Raw genomic sequence first — 16,171 nt, 5'->3', positions numbered from 1 at the left:
TTCTGTGTTGAAAATAGACTGGGGGATAGGGTATAGCTCAGAGGTGGTGCTGTTGCCTAGCATGTGCAAGGCCCTGGGTCAATCCTCAATACTACCAGGAATAAAAGCCTGGGAATGGCAAGAACAGAAACTGAGAGATTGATTGGAAGCTATTGCAGGAATCTTAGGGGGGAGAAGGATCAGGTTTAGGCCAAGATGGTAACAGTGGAGGCCATCAGATTCTAGATATTTTTTGAAGGTAGAACCAACAGGATTTTCTGATATATGGAATGAAGGGAGGAAGGGAAAATGATTGCAGTGTGTTTGTAGATAGAGATTCCAGCAGACGGAGCAGGAGTTAAAGATAAGTTCACATATTTTGAGATAGTCAAGTGAAGATATTGAATAGGAAGTTAGTGAATGAATCTGGAATTAAAGAGATCTAAATCAATGAAAGTTTGGGTATTGTTAGTAGATACCCAAATTTTGGCATAAAAAGATAGGGAGAGGCTGAGAACATTGCTAAGTGGTAGAGTGCCTATTTAGCAGACATGAAATCCTGGGTTTAATCCCCAGCACCATCAAAGCAAAACAAACCAGATGAACCCCCAAAAACAATTAGGGAGAAAAAGATAGACTGGTTCTAGTGTTTAAGAAGCAATGTAGGAAATCTAAGAGAGCCTAGCATGTTGGAAGCCAGTTCAAAAAAGGGTATCAAGGTTGAAGGAGTATTTAAGTTGTGTTATTCATTCTTGAATTTTTTTCTTGATTTCTTACCTTTTCCCTAAAATAGGAAGTGAGATTAGTCATTGGCTAAGAAAGAGGTGCCTGTTGAGGTAAGAGTGTTGAAAGTTTACAAAATTGGAATGTTTGGAAGACAGAGGCTTATCTAGCATAATATAAAATTAATTTTGGCCCTTTGAGGAGTGTTTATTTTGGATAGGTATAAAAATGGTAACGCTTATTTGAATTTCCTTTTTTAATAATGTCTTTTCTTCTTTGTAGAAAATTTGCTGGAAATCATATTGTTCAAACACAGTTGATGAATGACTTGTTGTTAGGCATTAGAGCTTCAATGATGTTAATACAGAAAGCACAGACTTTCCAGGGGAATCTCTGGAAGGCTTCCAGTTCTCCCATATGGCAAAGTATGTGTGACTTGCTGAATATTTTCACCAAGTTCTTAAGTGATGGTAAGTGTAACAGCAAACAAATTATGGTTCTAATTGAGTGTCAGACCATTCTTCCTAAAAATGGTCTGCAATACATTTTACTGAGATGTGGAACTTCTTTTCCACCTTCTCAAAGTGGGAGAAAAGTCCTGGATTACATGTTTTTAATGACTTTTTCTATCAAATGTACCAATTTTCTATCAAATGTACCAATTCAGCAAGGGTTAATGTTGAAGGACTTTTATAAGTGTGTGTGTATTGTATACAAAGACGAAAACCTAACAATCTTAGTGTTGAAAAACTACAGACTTTAAATAGCAAAAGAAAATTCTTTATAGAAGAAATTTCCAAATTTTGAGGGAAATTTATAAAGATGAGAACAACACTTACATTTCTCTTTAGCAGCAAGAGCTATTTTCAGATGGTGACAGTTGTTGTTGATTGTGGGCCTCATCAGTACTCCTTCATGTATCTTACATGTTACTTCTGTCCATAGGAACTATGCTACTAGGATACCAAATAGATGAGAGGAAATTTCTATTTATTTGTTTATGGTGCTGGGGATTGAACCTAGGTCCTCATGCATGCTTGGTTACTGTTCTACCACTGAGCTACATCCCCAGCCCTGTAAATTTCTCTTTATAAAAGTCCTTTAACAGCTGGGACTGGTGGTGCAGGTCTGTAATTCCAGCTGCTCAAGAGGCTGAGTCAGCAGGATTGCAAGTTCAAGGCCAGACTAGGCAACTTATCAAGACCCTATTTCAAGAAATAACAAAAGGCTAGGGATGTAGCACAGAGGCAGAATGCTCCTGGGTTGAATTCCCATTTTTTTAAAAAAGATTCATCTTATAAATTAAAAAAAAGAAATGAAGTGATTGAATATCATCAGTTTGAAACTCCCAGTGATTTGATGTAGGCATTATTAAGCATCAACAATTGCTAACATTACAGAAACCAAAAACCAGGGTGTAATAGGCTATTAAGGAAAGAAGCTATTTTCCAGGATTTTAAAGCTTCATGTTGATATACAGTGTTTAGCAGCAAGTAATAGAAACTGAACTTAAGAAACTTAAGCAAATGTGCCTCCTCTTTCTTCCCTTACAACAAGAAGTTCAGTAGCAAGTGATCCAGAACTGTGCTAGGCACAGTAGGACGCAAATGTTTTCTATCTTCCTTCTCTGGCATGTTGGCTTTCACCCATGTTGTTTGTTGCCTCATGTTTGCTGTGACTGCTGTAGCTCCAGACATCATGTCTGTGTTCAAGGCAGGAAGAAAGAGAGCCCCTACATCTGTACTTTTAATTAGGAAAAACAAAGATAGCTGAAGAACTTCTGCTTGTATCCTATTAGTCTGAGCCCTCTCATCTGGCTGCATTTAGTTGTAAACAAAAAAAATTGGGTAAGTGAGTATCCTGCCTTTGGCTGGACATGTTAGATTTGCTATCAACAATAAAGGACAGAATGAATGTTTAGTAGATAATTTGTAGTGTCTCTCATACTTCTTACCCTGGGTTGAATAATCACCATATTGTTAGAAGTTAATAAAGATAAAATAGCAAGAAGATATCCAGTTAAAATTGTTTGGTTGCTTAGGGTACAATACCAGTCATAGTAAAGTTTGTGATAAGCGTGGATATAGATATTTTTGCACAAGCCCTGAAATTTCTTTGAGAAAAAGTGTATGCATGTGGGTTGGGATTCAGAGGCATTGGTGGATGGGAGGGGACAGGTCGTACCGCTATGAGGCATGCTGGGAGCCTGTAGGTGGAGAGAAAGAGTGGATGTTCTAGAGAGAAAGGAATCAACATTTATTGAGTATATAAAGCCTCTTCATTTATCTTTTTAAACCTTATGAAAATGTGTCAGAGGTTATATTTTCCAATTTTACAGAAGAGAAGGCTGAGTTCCTGGGATGTTCAACAACTTGTCTAAGACTTACTCATCTAAGAAGTGGTCAAGCTAGAAGCTTTACCCAGGATTGACATTACAGTGTTTCCTTTTTTCATGGCACTGGAAATTCTGTCATTTAATACATGTTGCCTTTTCTTTTGCCAAATAGATGACCTATTACAGACTATTCAGAGTACATCAGGATTAGCTGTTATTCTTTTTATTAAGACAATGTTTCATCCATCTGAAAAGACTCCTGAATTGGTAAGTGCATCCTTTCCTTTTTAGAATTAATTGTATTCTATTGAGAGAGTGGGACAGTGGCTCAGTGGTGGAGCACTTGCTTCGAATGCACTAGACTCTCTTACCTTTTCAATTCCCAACACTGCCAAAATTAAAAAAAAGAGAAGAATTTGACTTTACTGAGAATTAGAATTTTTTTTTGCAGTGCTGGTAATTGAACTCAGGGCCTGTGTATGCTAAGCAAATGCTCTGCTAATGATCTATATTCCTAGCCCCAAAACAAAACTTAGTTTCTTTTTTTATGGTATTAATGATTGACCCTAAGGGTGCCTTTGTGCTGAGCTATAGCCCCAGCTCTTTTTTATTTTGAGTCAGGATCTTGCTAAGTTGTGGAAGCTGGCCTTAAATTTGTGATCCTTCTGCCACAGCTTCCCAGGTTTTGAAATTATTGGCATGTGCTACTGCCTTTGGCTTCCCAATATTTTCTTATTTATACAGTATTTATTTGTTTTTCTTCTGTCATACCCTGAGCCAACCACTTTCCCAGAGTGCCTTTGGAGATATAGGAAAAGGAACATATAGGGCAGATAGGAAGAAAGCAAGGTGGAGACTGCTCTTTCACATAGCAAAGAGCATGAGAAAGGCCACTATCTGGCAAAAGAGCCCTATGGCCCCTGAAAGGGCAAAGCCCAGAATGGGGTAGGAGAAAAGCTTTAGAGAAGGGTTTCTCAGATGTCATCGTCTCTGGTCTGTTCAGCATCACTGCAGATAGTGGTTGGCTCAGCAGCTAAGAGATGCTCCTGACCAAGGAGTAGGTGGAGAGGATTTTGGAACAGGCATACATTTTCATGGGGTCAGGAGACATGGCAAGAGAGTTACTGCCAGTACAGAGAAGACCTTCCTAAACATATTTTTAAGGTGAAATAAAAAATGCCATGTGTTGTGGCACATGCCTGTTATACCAGGGACTTGGGAAGCTGAGATAAGAGGATTGCAAATTTGATGCCAGCCTTTGCAACTTATGAGATCCTCAGCAAATTATCGAGACCCTTTCTCAAAATAAACATAAAGGGCTGGGGTTGTGGCTCAGTGGCAGAGCACTTGCCTAGCATGTGTGAGGCACTGGGTTTGATTCTCAGCACTATATAAAAATAAATAAACAAAATAAAGTCATTGTGTCTATCTACCACAATGACTTTAGGATTGTGGTAGATAGAAAGAGAGCCCACTACATCTGTACCTTTAATTAGGAAAAACAAAGATAGATGAAGAACTTTTGCTTGTATCTGAGCGCTCTCATCTGGCTGCATTTAGTTGTAAAAAAAATTGGGGAAGTGAGTATCCTGCCTTTGTCTGGACATGTTAGATTTGCTATCAACAATAAAGGACAGAATGAATGTTTAGTAGATAATTTGTAGTGTCTCTCATACTTCTTACCCTGGGTTGAATAATCACCATATAATTAGAAGTTAAAATTATTTTTAAAAAATAAAGAAAACAAAAACATAAAGAGAACTGGGCATGTACCTCAATGTAAAAGCGCCCCTGAGTTAAATCACCTGTACCAAAATAAAAAATAGAGTGAAATAAAAAATTCTTTTGCATAGACCATCTTTCTGATGACTTTTTTGTTTTATAATAAGATAACTTGAAAAATTCATCTGTACTAAAAAAGTAACAATTCTTATAAGTCTATTTTACAATCATCAACATTTTTGGAATATAACCTTTTAATTTCTTTGGTGCTGTTTGTTCAGTTCTATATCTCCTCAGTATCATAAAAAATACTCATAATACCAAAATTATGCAGAAAATTAATGTTTAGATACATACACAGTACAACCTTATGATAAATAAATATTCTTTTTACTAGAAATAACTCTAAGTCATGAACTTTAGGTAGGAATCATACTACAATAAGTTGTTAAGTGAGTTTGATCCATTTGGAAAAGAGTGTGTGTGTGTGTGTGTGTGCATAAATATATTTGTGCACATGCACGCACACACACACACACACACATATTTTTATTGTGTTATGCTGGAGACTAACCTAGGGTCTTTTGACTTCTAATCATAGGATCTACCACTGGGCTACATCCCCTGCACCTATATGGAAAGCATAATAATTTAGACCACAGTACTTACATTTACTGCTTGCAGTTCTTTTTCTTGCTGTATCTAGAAACTCATTTTGTTGTTTTACTTAACTTTTTGCTATATTTATTATGTGTGCAAAAAACAATATACACACATATACACATATACATATTCTATGAGATCACATAGGAATTATCATTAGATAAAATTGAATTTTTTTTTCTCACATCACCTCTCAAAGTGTTAAACTCATCACCTGCAGGTGGTGGTGATGTAGTGTGCTATACCAGTACATTCAAATCAGTAAAATGATTCATATGCCTAGTTTTAATATTTTTCCTTTTAATACTAATATAATTTAATGTCTATGGATATTTTAGGTTTAGTTACTTTTCCAGGGATATTTCAGGAGAAAGCATTTTTTGATTTGTATTTTGAAGTGTCTCTTGGAAAGTTTTAAACCTTTATATATATTAGTTTTTTTTTTTCTTCCAGATTAGCAGTTTGCTTCTCCGTTCAGTAGACTGTACCAGCATCCCTGAGTGGTTAATGAACAGCTGCAGGAGCCTCTGTTGTGCTGATATTTCTGTGTCAGCTCTCTTATTCCTGTGTCAGGGGACACTTGCCATGTTGGACTGGCAGGATGGGAGCATGGGACTGAGTGGAGAGGCCCTGCTTTTGGACACTGTGCATGTTTTGTTCACCTTGAGTTAACAGTGAGTTTTCATGCTGCTGTTTCATATTTTTTTTTTGCTTATAAGACATTTAAAAGTTGCAACTGTACCAGTATACTTAGTAATTACATGAAAAGTGCTCAGGATAAATTCTAAATTAAAAGTAGAATATATGTAGGGAATGAAATGGACGTGAAAGTGAAGGGAAAGATTTATAGGGAGTATTGGTACCAGTTAACCTGTAATTAATTTCTAAAATTAATTTTAACATTCAGTTTCTCTGTTACCATTTTTGGTGGGGGGGAGTGATGATAGTACTGGATATTTAGCCCAGTCACTCCACCACTGACCTACATACCCAGTCCTTTTTATTTTTATTTTGAGACAGTGTCTTGCTAAGTTGCTGAGGCTGGTCTTGAACTTGTGATCCTCCTGCATTAGACCCCCAAGTTGGTGGAATTATACATGTGTGCCACCATGCCTGGCTATGCTCTCATTTTCTAAAAACTATAAAAAATTGGGACTGTGAGACTGTTGCTCAGTGGTAGAGCACTTATCATGTGTGGGTTTAATTTCCAGCACTAAAATGCCTATAAAAAACAAAAAACTAAAAATTTTTATATGTACAGTGCTAGAGAATTGATGAAGAATTTCAGCATGGATAATCTAATGTGACTTTCATATGTTTGATAGAAAGAATAAGAAATCTAATTTGTTGATTGGTTAAAGTAAAGCTTAGAAGAGTAAATGCTTTCTTAAGTATGTTGCTAATAAGAAACCCAAGCCAACAACTGTATAAGGTCTTCTGACTTCACAGTGATACACTCTGTGTTTTTCTTTCATGTGTGTTTTTGCCATAATGGCTGAAAGTGCTCATGTGCTTAAAATGTCAAAACTATAGATATGGCTTGATAATAATGAGCATGTGGATAGCAGAAGAAAATGATCATGTTTTAAAATAACTGCTTACATAGCTATAATCTACATATTATATAAGTCACACATTTAAAGTGTGTGACTTTTAGTATATTTAGATTTGTGCAACCATCAGTGCAGCCAACTTTAGAATATTTTTATTGCCCTAAACCCCATTTACCTTAACTTTCCCAGCCTGAGGCCCTTATATTTTAAAAGACTTTTGAAACTGTCATCGCTATGAAGATAGCCAGTGATTCATTCACCTCCAGTAGTTTCCAATAATTCATTTTGGATTATTTTTTATAAGTTGAAAAGATTCATACACAAATTTGAGATCTGTTTTGGCTTTGTAACTTTTTTAAATTGTAAATTTAATAATAACTATTTTTTCTGTTTATTCTTTATATTTAAAATTTTAAATGGTTAAATGCTTATAAAATGAAATGACTTTTATGTGCCATTTTACAATAATATGGTTTATGTTTCATTTTTCTTCAGGATAAAGGAATCAACACTGGAAATGTTTCTATCTAGAAACTTTGCATCTTGGACAAATTCAGCCATACATATCCTTGAATCAAGTTCCCCAAGCCTGAAGGACCATCTGAATGGGAATTCAAGCATAGTTGGGAGACTTTTGGAATATGTCTATACACACTGGGAACATCCGTTGGGTGCTCTAAGACACCAAACCAAAATCATATTCAGAAATCTTCTCCAAATACACCAACTAACTTTGGAAGGGGCAGACTCAGTCACTGATCCTTTCTTTTTGGAATTCACTAAGAGTGTTCTGCTATTGGAATGGCATATTAAAGGAAAGTACATATGCCTGGGGTGTTTGGTAGAGTGCATAGGAATTAACATATTTTGGCAATAGACAAAACTATTCCATCTCAAATCTTAGAGGTCATTGGGGACCAATCATTGGTACCTTATGCATGTGACCTCTTGGAAACAATGTTTAAAAATCATAGAAGTCATTTGAAATCCCATACTGTTGACAGCACTTGAATTGGCCAATGGCATGAGACTTGGGTTTCTCCTCTCCTTTCTATATTATGTGAAGGAAGCCTGGATCAAAAATCTTATGTGATTGATTATTATTTGCCAAAATTATTGAATTACAGCCCTGAAAGCTTAAAGTACATGGAAAAGATTCTTCAGACTTCTATTGATGCCAAAACTGGTGTCCATCTACAGCTAGGGAAAAAATTAAAAAAAAAAAAAACAATTCCCTATTTCTCCCTGCCCTCAGCCACAGACACTCACCATTCTACCTTCCATGCCTTGGAGCTGGACTACTCTTGAATATCTTGTGTAAATGAAGTCATAGAGTGTCCTTTTGTGACTGTCTTACTTAATATTACATAATATTCTCAGAGTTCATCTGTATTGTACCATGTGTTAGGATTTTCTTCCTTTTTCAGGATGAATAATATTCCTTTGAATGTATGTGCCACGTTTTGTTCATCTGTCATGGGACATTTGGGTTGCTTCTACATTTTGACTCTCGTGAACATTGCTGCTATGAACATTGGTGTACAGCTATCTCTCAAGACCCCGTTTTCAGTTCTTTTGGATATATTCCCCAAAACTGTACTGCTAAATCATGTGGTAATCCTGTTTAAAATGTTTTTAGGAATCATCATACTGTTGTCCATAGAAACGTAGGGAATCTTAATTTCCTGTTTTACTTAGATGGTAACTTCACTGAAATCCTGGTGGTTTGCTTCTTGGCCTCCAATTCTTCCAATATTAGGAAGTATTATATATAAACTTTTGCTTTCCCAGTTGTCCTCTGGTACTGTGTTGTGGATTCCAACCCCTCTCTGCCCTACCTTCATATCTCAATCCTATTGAAACAATCAAACCTCCTACATTTTCCACTTAAATTGTTTGAAGAGCTGGAGAAGTAGTTGGAGATTGGAGATTCAGTGGTCACAAAAGGAAATTACTAATAATGTGAATGTAATTTTAGGTCCTCTCTTGTCTGTGACTTTTTCCTAATAAAATTCCATGACCTTTAGGTAGTGAACTTTCCGTCTTCACTCACCTTCCTCAGAACTTTCACTAACTGAAACCCCTGAGGTTTTGTGTTCAACTTGTTGGACAGTAAATTTTGCTTGCTGGTATTTTTTTACTTCTTAAGTGAAATTAATCTCATTTCGCATTTATTGGGGTTGCATAGAACATATTTAATTAGTTCAGTCTGCACTAAATTAAGAAATAAAAGGGAGAAAAGGATTAGCAGTTTAAATATCCCCTTCTCTCTCAGTAAGTATGTGCCCTGGAGTTAACCGGAGATGGAGATTAGGACTATACTATCTCTTTAGTGTTTCTGGCTGTCCTGAATATGATTAAGTGCAGATTTTAACTGTATATAATATTTACCTTGGTCACTGGCTGTAGACCCTCCTTTCCATGTAGGATGTATGCTGTTTCCTTAAATAAATCATAAATTCATAAGATTATCTTCCTTGCACCTCCAGGTCAGGAGGCAAATGTAATCTAACTCTACCCCTGGCCCAGCCACAAACCTGGCCCTCCACTGATCTTCTGGTCCTCAGTAAATAGCACTACCATTCACCCAGCCTCTCAAGAGGAAATCTGGGGATCACGTTTTGATCTCTCCCTTTTCTCTAGCATGGTTTCTCATTTACAAGTATCTGTACTTCTCTCCTCTCAACCTCCACACTGCTGTTCTTTTCCAATGCTCACTTTTTCCTCAGACAGTTGCATTTGCCTTGAATCTGACCCCCCTGCTTGTTCTTTCTCCCTTCAAACCTATTTTCTATATAGAACAGAAGGGCCTTTTTAAAACAGGTGAGGTTAACTTAATTCCCTGCATAAAATCCTTTTGTCATTTATCATCACACTTAAAATCATCTTTCTTACAATAGTTTATAAGCACCAAAAAGACCTGATCCAGCCCATGTCTCCAGTCTCACCCCTTTCTGCATTCTTCCTTTTATTCAACCCTAATCCCATAGGCCTTTCTCTAATCCCCAGGCCTTTTAATGCTCCTGGGCCTCAATACTTGTTCTTCATTCTGCTTAGAAGGCATGCAAGCAAATGTCAACAGATACTTGCAGAGTGAATGAGTGCTTCATAAGGACAGAAACTGTACTAAATGCCACCTTCCCAAAGTGGCTGTGATGTGTGGGTGCATACAGGCTAGAGTGCTTAGTGCAATGGTTCTCAATCCTACAATACACAGAACAACACCCACAGCAAAGCATCATCCAGCCCCAAATGTGAGTACTGCTGAGTATGTAAACTTTGCTTAGGCTAATAGAGTTGAGCTCAGAGAAGTCAGGGTTTTTATTCTTGTGGGGTTTTTTGGTACTGAGAATTGAACCTAGGATCTTGTGTATGTTAAGTAAGTACTCTACTACTGAGCTACATCCCCAACCCAAGAAGTCAGTTTAGTAGCTCTGCTGGGCCTTCAAGTCTATTGTATTACATTAAAAGCTTACTTGACTATGAGGAAAAGGTATCCTCCTGATGAAAACCAACCTCCCTCAACCTCAGAGATGCTTCTCTCTAGAAGGGTAAACATACCTAGTCCACAAATTTATGAACCAAGACTCCCTTGTTGGTGGGCACCTTGCTCATTTCCTCATAATGCTCAGCTGCTGTACATTTCTTTTCCCAATGATAAAGTAACTCACTGACCACTGAAGTTGAAGGCATCCCTCGGGATCAGGTTAGAAATTTCTCTCTTTCCCTCCTACCACTTCAGAGGTTTCTTGAGTGAACAACTTTTTCATGATAACCAGGATTATTCCTTTTGTGGAGACATGGTTCATGCATACATATTCATACACCTTAGAAATAACACTATAATGTGTAATCATAAGCCTAAATTCATTTTATAAATATCCAGCTATCCATTCTTTGAGACTAATATACATAGGAAAGACACTTGGCTTCCTTTGAATAAAGCAAAGGCAAACTGGACAGATTCACCCAGAAAATGACCTAAGTGGAAGCTGAAGCATTTGTTAAAGTGTTACCTGATTTGGGTCACTTGGGAAATACTTAGGAAAACAAGAATGTGCTTACATTACTTCACCTATTTTAAAAGAGTGTGCCTCTCAAAGCAACACAAAGGAGCTCAAAACTCTACCTCTGAAGATGGGAATTTATAGAACATGTGCAGTTGGGAGACTATCAAGGATAAACCTCTAGAGGGTCATAACTAACAAAGCTAATACCTTCAAGAATCAACAAATTATTCTTTTGAGACATCTAAAGGCACAACTCTTAGATGTAAACCACAAACACTGAAAATTTAGCTTTAAGGCAAAAAGGGCAAACTTGGAAATAAGGACTATACTTCTTAAAGCACCCAAGGAATAATAATTACTTGTCTTTGCCATACACATGTCATTGTTGGGAAGAGTGGTAAGATTATTAGCCAAAAAGCATAATCTCTGGAAAAATCATCAGAGACCACTAAGAAAGTAAGTGCTGCTAAGGAAAATGCCACTAAAAAAGGAAAGAAAAAAACAAGAAGAGTAGGTACTCAGAAGCATAGGAAAGATTCTAAAAGAGCAGTGCCAAGAGATGGCTAGAAGGAGTAAGGAGAGATACTAACACAGAGAGAGATGCTACAAATTGCCCACGTAGAGCATACCATCCATTAACATGGTGGACAAATTTCTTAAGGAGTAATTACAAAGCACTTCACAGCATCCTTGTTAGATGAGTTGTCTTATTAGCTCCATTTTATAAGTGAGAAAATGAAGGCTCAGAAAGGTTAAGTAATTTTCTAAGGTCACTAGCCTACTCTTGGTTACAAAGCATGTGGCCTGACAGTTGTCCTGGGCTCCTCACCTCAGTGCTTGTGACAGTTTGGGCTGGATCATTCTTTGTTCCTAAATGTTGTATCGTGCCTTGTAGAGCGTTGAGCAGAATCTTTGGCCTCTACTATGTGCTGGTAGTTCCCACTTTCAGTTGTGACTCTCAAGAATGTTCTAGACATTGCCAGATATCCCCCAGAGGTACAGTTACTGACTTAAAGACTGAAGTTTATCAGTATGAGTCTGGTGGAAACCAAGAACGTCCTCTTGTCCCACTGCTGTCAGTCCCGGGGGAGTGGGGGGCGTTGTTAAAGGGAAAATCCATAACAGTTTTGAACTTTAAAAACCTGGTGCTCAGAACCTTCCAGCAATATAGTGAAAAAGGAAAGTCCAAAAAGGTTCATAGCATAGTGGGTGGGTAGTGACGTCATTGTTTCACTCAGCAATATTATTTCACAAATAATAGTTCCAGGGAGAATGGTTTCATAGAGGCATCAGTGTTTTCGATGGAGCAGATTTAGAGGAAAGATTCTGAGTTTCCTCAAATGAGTTTGGGAGATGATAAATTCACACAAATACCATGGCCTGTCAGTAGGTGAGGAGGAACAGGCAGATGGTCTATCACAAGTATATCCAGTCTTAAGACTTGCATTCATTGGGCATCTTACCTTGTCCACCAGCTCATTTGCAAGGAGTTTCATTGTTTACTTTCACTATGGAGTTAACTATTGCCTTGCAAGTATTGTTTATCTCAGCCTGCAAGGTAATTGCCTTAAATTTAAAATCAAATCAACAAACTTTTGCATTCCGGCAAGGCTATGTAAGGAGCTAAAACAGCATGGTTTACTTAAAAAGATAAATAGCAATCAAAGCAACATTTCTTAGGTGCCAAATGAGTGGTTCAGATAATAAATACTGTGGGATGAGAAGATGGAAAGATTGCCATGAGCTGGAACTTTGCAGAGGGAGTTGGGGAGCTGAGCCCTGATGGACGAGGAGAAATAATATGAAGTCTTTGCTGTAGACTGAGAATTGCACTTTGGTTAATTCGCTTAGCATGCTGATGTAAAAGGTATCTTTTAGGTGATTATTTTAATACCATGTGAGGTTTGTTATCAAGAAGTATGCCTAGTAACAGTTACAAAGTTCAGTTAGAAGCTCATTCATGATGACTGCTCAGAGTTCATTGTCAGCTCACCTAAGAACACTCCTGAATCAAGAGGTTTTGATCACTCTTAGGGATCAAAGGAGGCTCATAGGATTGATTTCACTGGCCCTTTGCTTCATTTAGATCTTACAGAGTTGCCTTCTCTGAACAGTGATACCCTCTTAGGAAGCGGGGCTCAGGATTTGGAAAGACCTTACTGCAACTTGTCTGTGGGATGTTGGATGTCACATAGCTCAGCAGGATTGTGGGAGGTTCAGTTATTAATAAAAGGGCTACAAGAGGCCTTCACTTGAGACACAGAAGGGTTTACTCCACAAACCCCAGCCATCCAGTAGACTTATAATTCCACACAAAATGGACACAGCAGATGTTCCTGGTCCTGGCTGCTGGAGGGGTTGAGTGGCAAATGAACAAACAAACTGCAGGGAGGGGGTGGAGTGGCCACCCCAGTCCTGTCTCTCAGGGCTTAGAGGGATAATTTTTTTTCCTTCCTCCATTTGAAAATATAAACACTTTATAAACAGTTGTCACTTTTTGACTTTTAAAGATTCACAGTCTTTTTCTTTTATTTACTTTGATGACCCTTGAAATAAGCTGCAACCGAAAGAGTAAAAGAAAAAAAAATTCATCCTCATTTTTCAAAAAGAGGAGTCTGTTCATTACCACGGTACACAGGAAACCCTCAGACTCCAAGGCTGCCACAGTCCAGGCCCAGGTTTTTAAATTTTTTTTGCCCCAAACCCTTTCTCTGGACAGCTTGGATAATGTGAGTTACCAGCCTGAAGACCAGATGCTGAATGCTCATCTAATTTCCATAATTAAAACTCTTTACAAGGCAAATTTTAGAGCTGCCTTAAATTCTGGAAAGTGCAAATTAATTTAATAGATTTGCATGTCCTTGGACCTTGTTCGCTGAAAATCTCACTGCCACTTTTGAGAATGCTGCTGCATGTCCACACCAGGGGCAGCCTTCTCTCCCCTCAATGGTCTTCTCCTCTGATCTGCCCTTCCAGGGCCACAGGGCTGCAACTGAGATGTCAAAGGAGGACACCAGGGAGATGCCTTGGCGATATCATGAGATCTTCATTGTACTGATGCTTTGAAAATTCCATCTATTGGTGAAAATACCACATAGACACCTGTCCCAATAATTAGTATGTGGATTTTCATTCTAACAATGGAGTTAAGAAATATATGAATGTTTCTGGTTCCAAAAGTCCTATACTCTTCCTTTGTGATGATAGGACCACACTGTATCTTGATTGTGGTAGAACTTACACAAATCCATACACTGGATAAAATTATCCCCTGCCACAATGCGTGTTAAAAAAAATGGTGAAAACTGAATAAGATACATAGCCTAGTTGACAGTAATGTTTCTGTTCATTTTCTAATTTTGATATAAACTAATATAAGGTACCACTGTTGGAATAAGCTGAAGGAAATGTACACAGATTACTGTTTTTACAAATAAAATGAGTATAATTCTTTCAAAGGAAAGATTTTTAAGTAATGTATTTTCTTACTGTAAAAGCTTTCTAAATTACAAAAATATGAAACATTGAATATAAGAATCCCACCCCCTCTATTAATAAAAATGAGATCACAGTGCCTTACAGCCTGTCTTTTCACTTAAAAGTGTGATTTGGTGCTGATACGGAGGAACATGCCTGTAATCCCAGCAATTGAGGAGGGTAAATGCAGGAGGATTGCATGTTTGAGGCCAATTTCAGCAACTTAGCAAGATGCTCAGAAACTTAGCAAGATCCTATCTCAAAATAAATGCAGCTTAGTAGTAAAGCAACCCTGAGTTCAATCCCCAGCACATTTCCTCCTCCACAACCCAAAAAAAGAAAAGTATGATTTGGGGATATTTCCAGTTCTGTCCATATATATCTCCAACACTTCTTTTGAATGGCTATATAGTTTGGCTCCACTTGTAGGAATATCCCATGATTGTTTTCATCTGGTTTTGTATTGGTCATTTCTAAACTTTACTGGTACAACCAATGTTGCTGAAGGTTATCCTTGAGCATCTGTATCTTAGTCCGCCCATGGAAGGATGTCTGCAAATAAACTCCTAGAAGTAGATTTTGCAAGATTGAAGAAAGTATGTGTTTTCCATTCTTATGGCAACTGCTAGACCTCTAGATTGCTGCTTTTCCCCAGTACCATGGGGGACACATTGTGTATGCAACAACATGGCTCTGCTGGTTACCCTCCAAAGAGGTAGTGCCTATTTATATTCCCACCAATGATGAATGAGTATTTATTTTCTTATCCAGATATTAATTGGATCTTACCCATTCAATAAAAAAAGATTCTGTGCCAAATTTATGAGTTGAAAAAAAACATTGTTGTACTTCTTTAAACAATAATGAAACATTTTCTCATGTTTATTGGCTATTTATAGTTCATCTATGAATTGTTTGTTTATTTTATTTGCTAAATACTTGCAGTTCCCAAAGTGTATGCCAAATTTTAAATTTTGGGGAGAAGCACAGTGACACTTGCCATCTGTCAGATGATATGTGAACTACTGACTTGAAGTAATTTAGAGTTAACAACTCTAAATTACACTACATTCCTTTTGATAGTAGTAAAACTGAGTATTTGATAGTTACTGTGATAAAAAGCAAGAGCCATGAGAAATCAACATGGAACAGAAATTAAAGTGGTACAATCTAATGATTCTAAGGCTTGGGCAGTTATGAAATATCCAATAGGCACACAGGTCCCATGAGTTAAGTATTGTGGTTATTTAAGAATGAAGTGATACACATACGTTCTTTTAACTTTTATGTGTCACTTTTTAAAACAACCATTACTTTGTAAGGGCATAAATACTTATTGGGTTGTTTGGATATACCTACTTAATGAAACTATTAGGTATTTCCTTTGGCCAAGAGAGCACCATGAAAATATTATTGAGGTACTGAACGGGCTATGAACTGAAAAACTCTTGGAATCCCTGCCATATTTAACTTTATTTTTGTTATTGATAAGGAATCAGCAAATATTTCCCCCAGTTTTTATCTTCACTCTTGAATATTCACAGTAGATTTTGGTATGCAGAAGTTCTCAGTGCTTTTTACACATCCATATATCCTTTGTATCCATCATGGCTTCTTCTTTTGTGTGTCTGTGTGGAGTGCTATGGATTGAACCTAGTGCTGCTCTACCTCTGAGCCACTCCCCAGCCCTTTTTATTTTGTATTTTAAG

General features: G+C 37.4%; 2 pseudogenes; one reads left to right on the top strand and one right to left on the bottom strand.

Annotated features, from left to right (window-relative positions):
* Positions 1–984: 984 nt before the first annotated feature.
* LOC144251632 (tRNA (32-2'-O)-methyltransferase regulator THADA-like) overlaps positions 985–16,171 on the top strand; it is a 60,917-nt pseudogene continuing 45,730 nt past the window's right edge.
* LOC144251628 (ATP synthase F(0) complex subunit C2, mitochondrial pseudogene) lies at positions 3,902–4,127 on the bottom strand (annotated as a pseudogene).

Source organism: Urocitellus parryii, unplaced genomic scaffold (assembly GCF_045843805.1).
Source record: "Urocitellus parryii isolate mUroPar1 unplaced genomic scaffold, mUroPar1.hap1 Scaffold_135, whole genome shotgun sequence".
NCBI classification, from domain to species: Eukaryota; Metazoa; Chordata; class Mammalia; order Rodentia; family Sciuridae; genus Urocitellus; species Urocitellus parryii.
The sequence above is the reverse complement of the archived record's forward strand: the minus strand, read 5'-3'. Positions and strand labels throughout refer to the sequence as shown.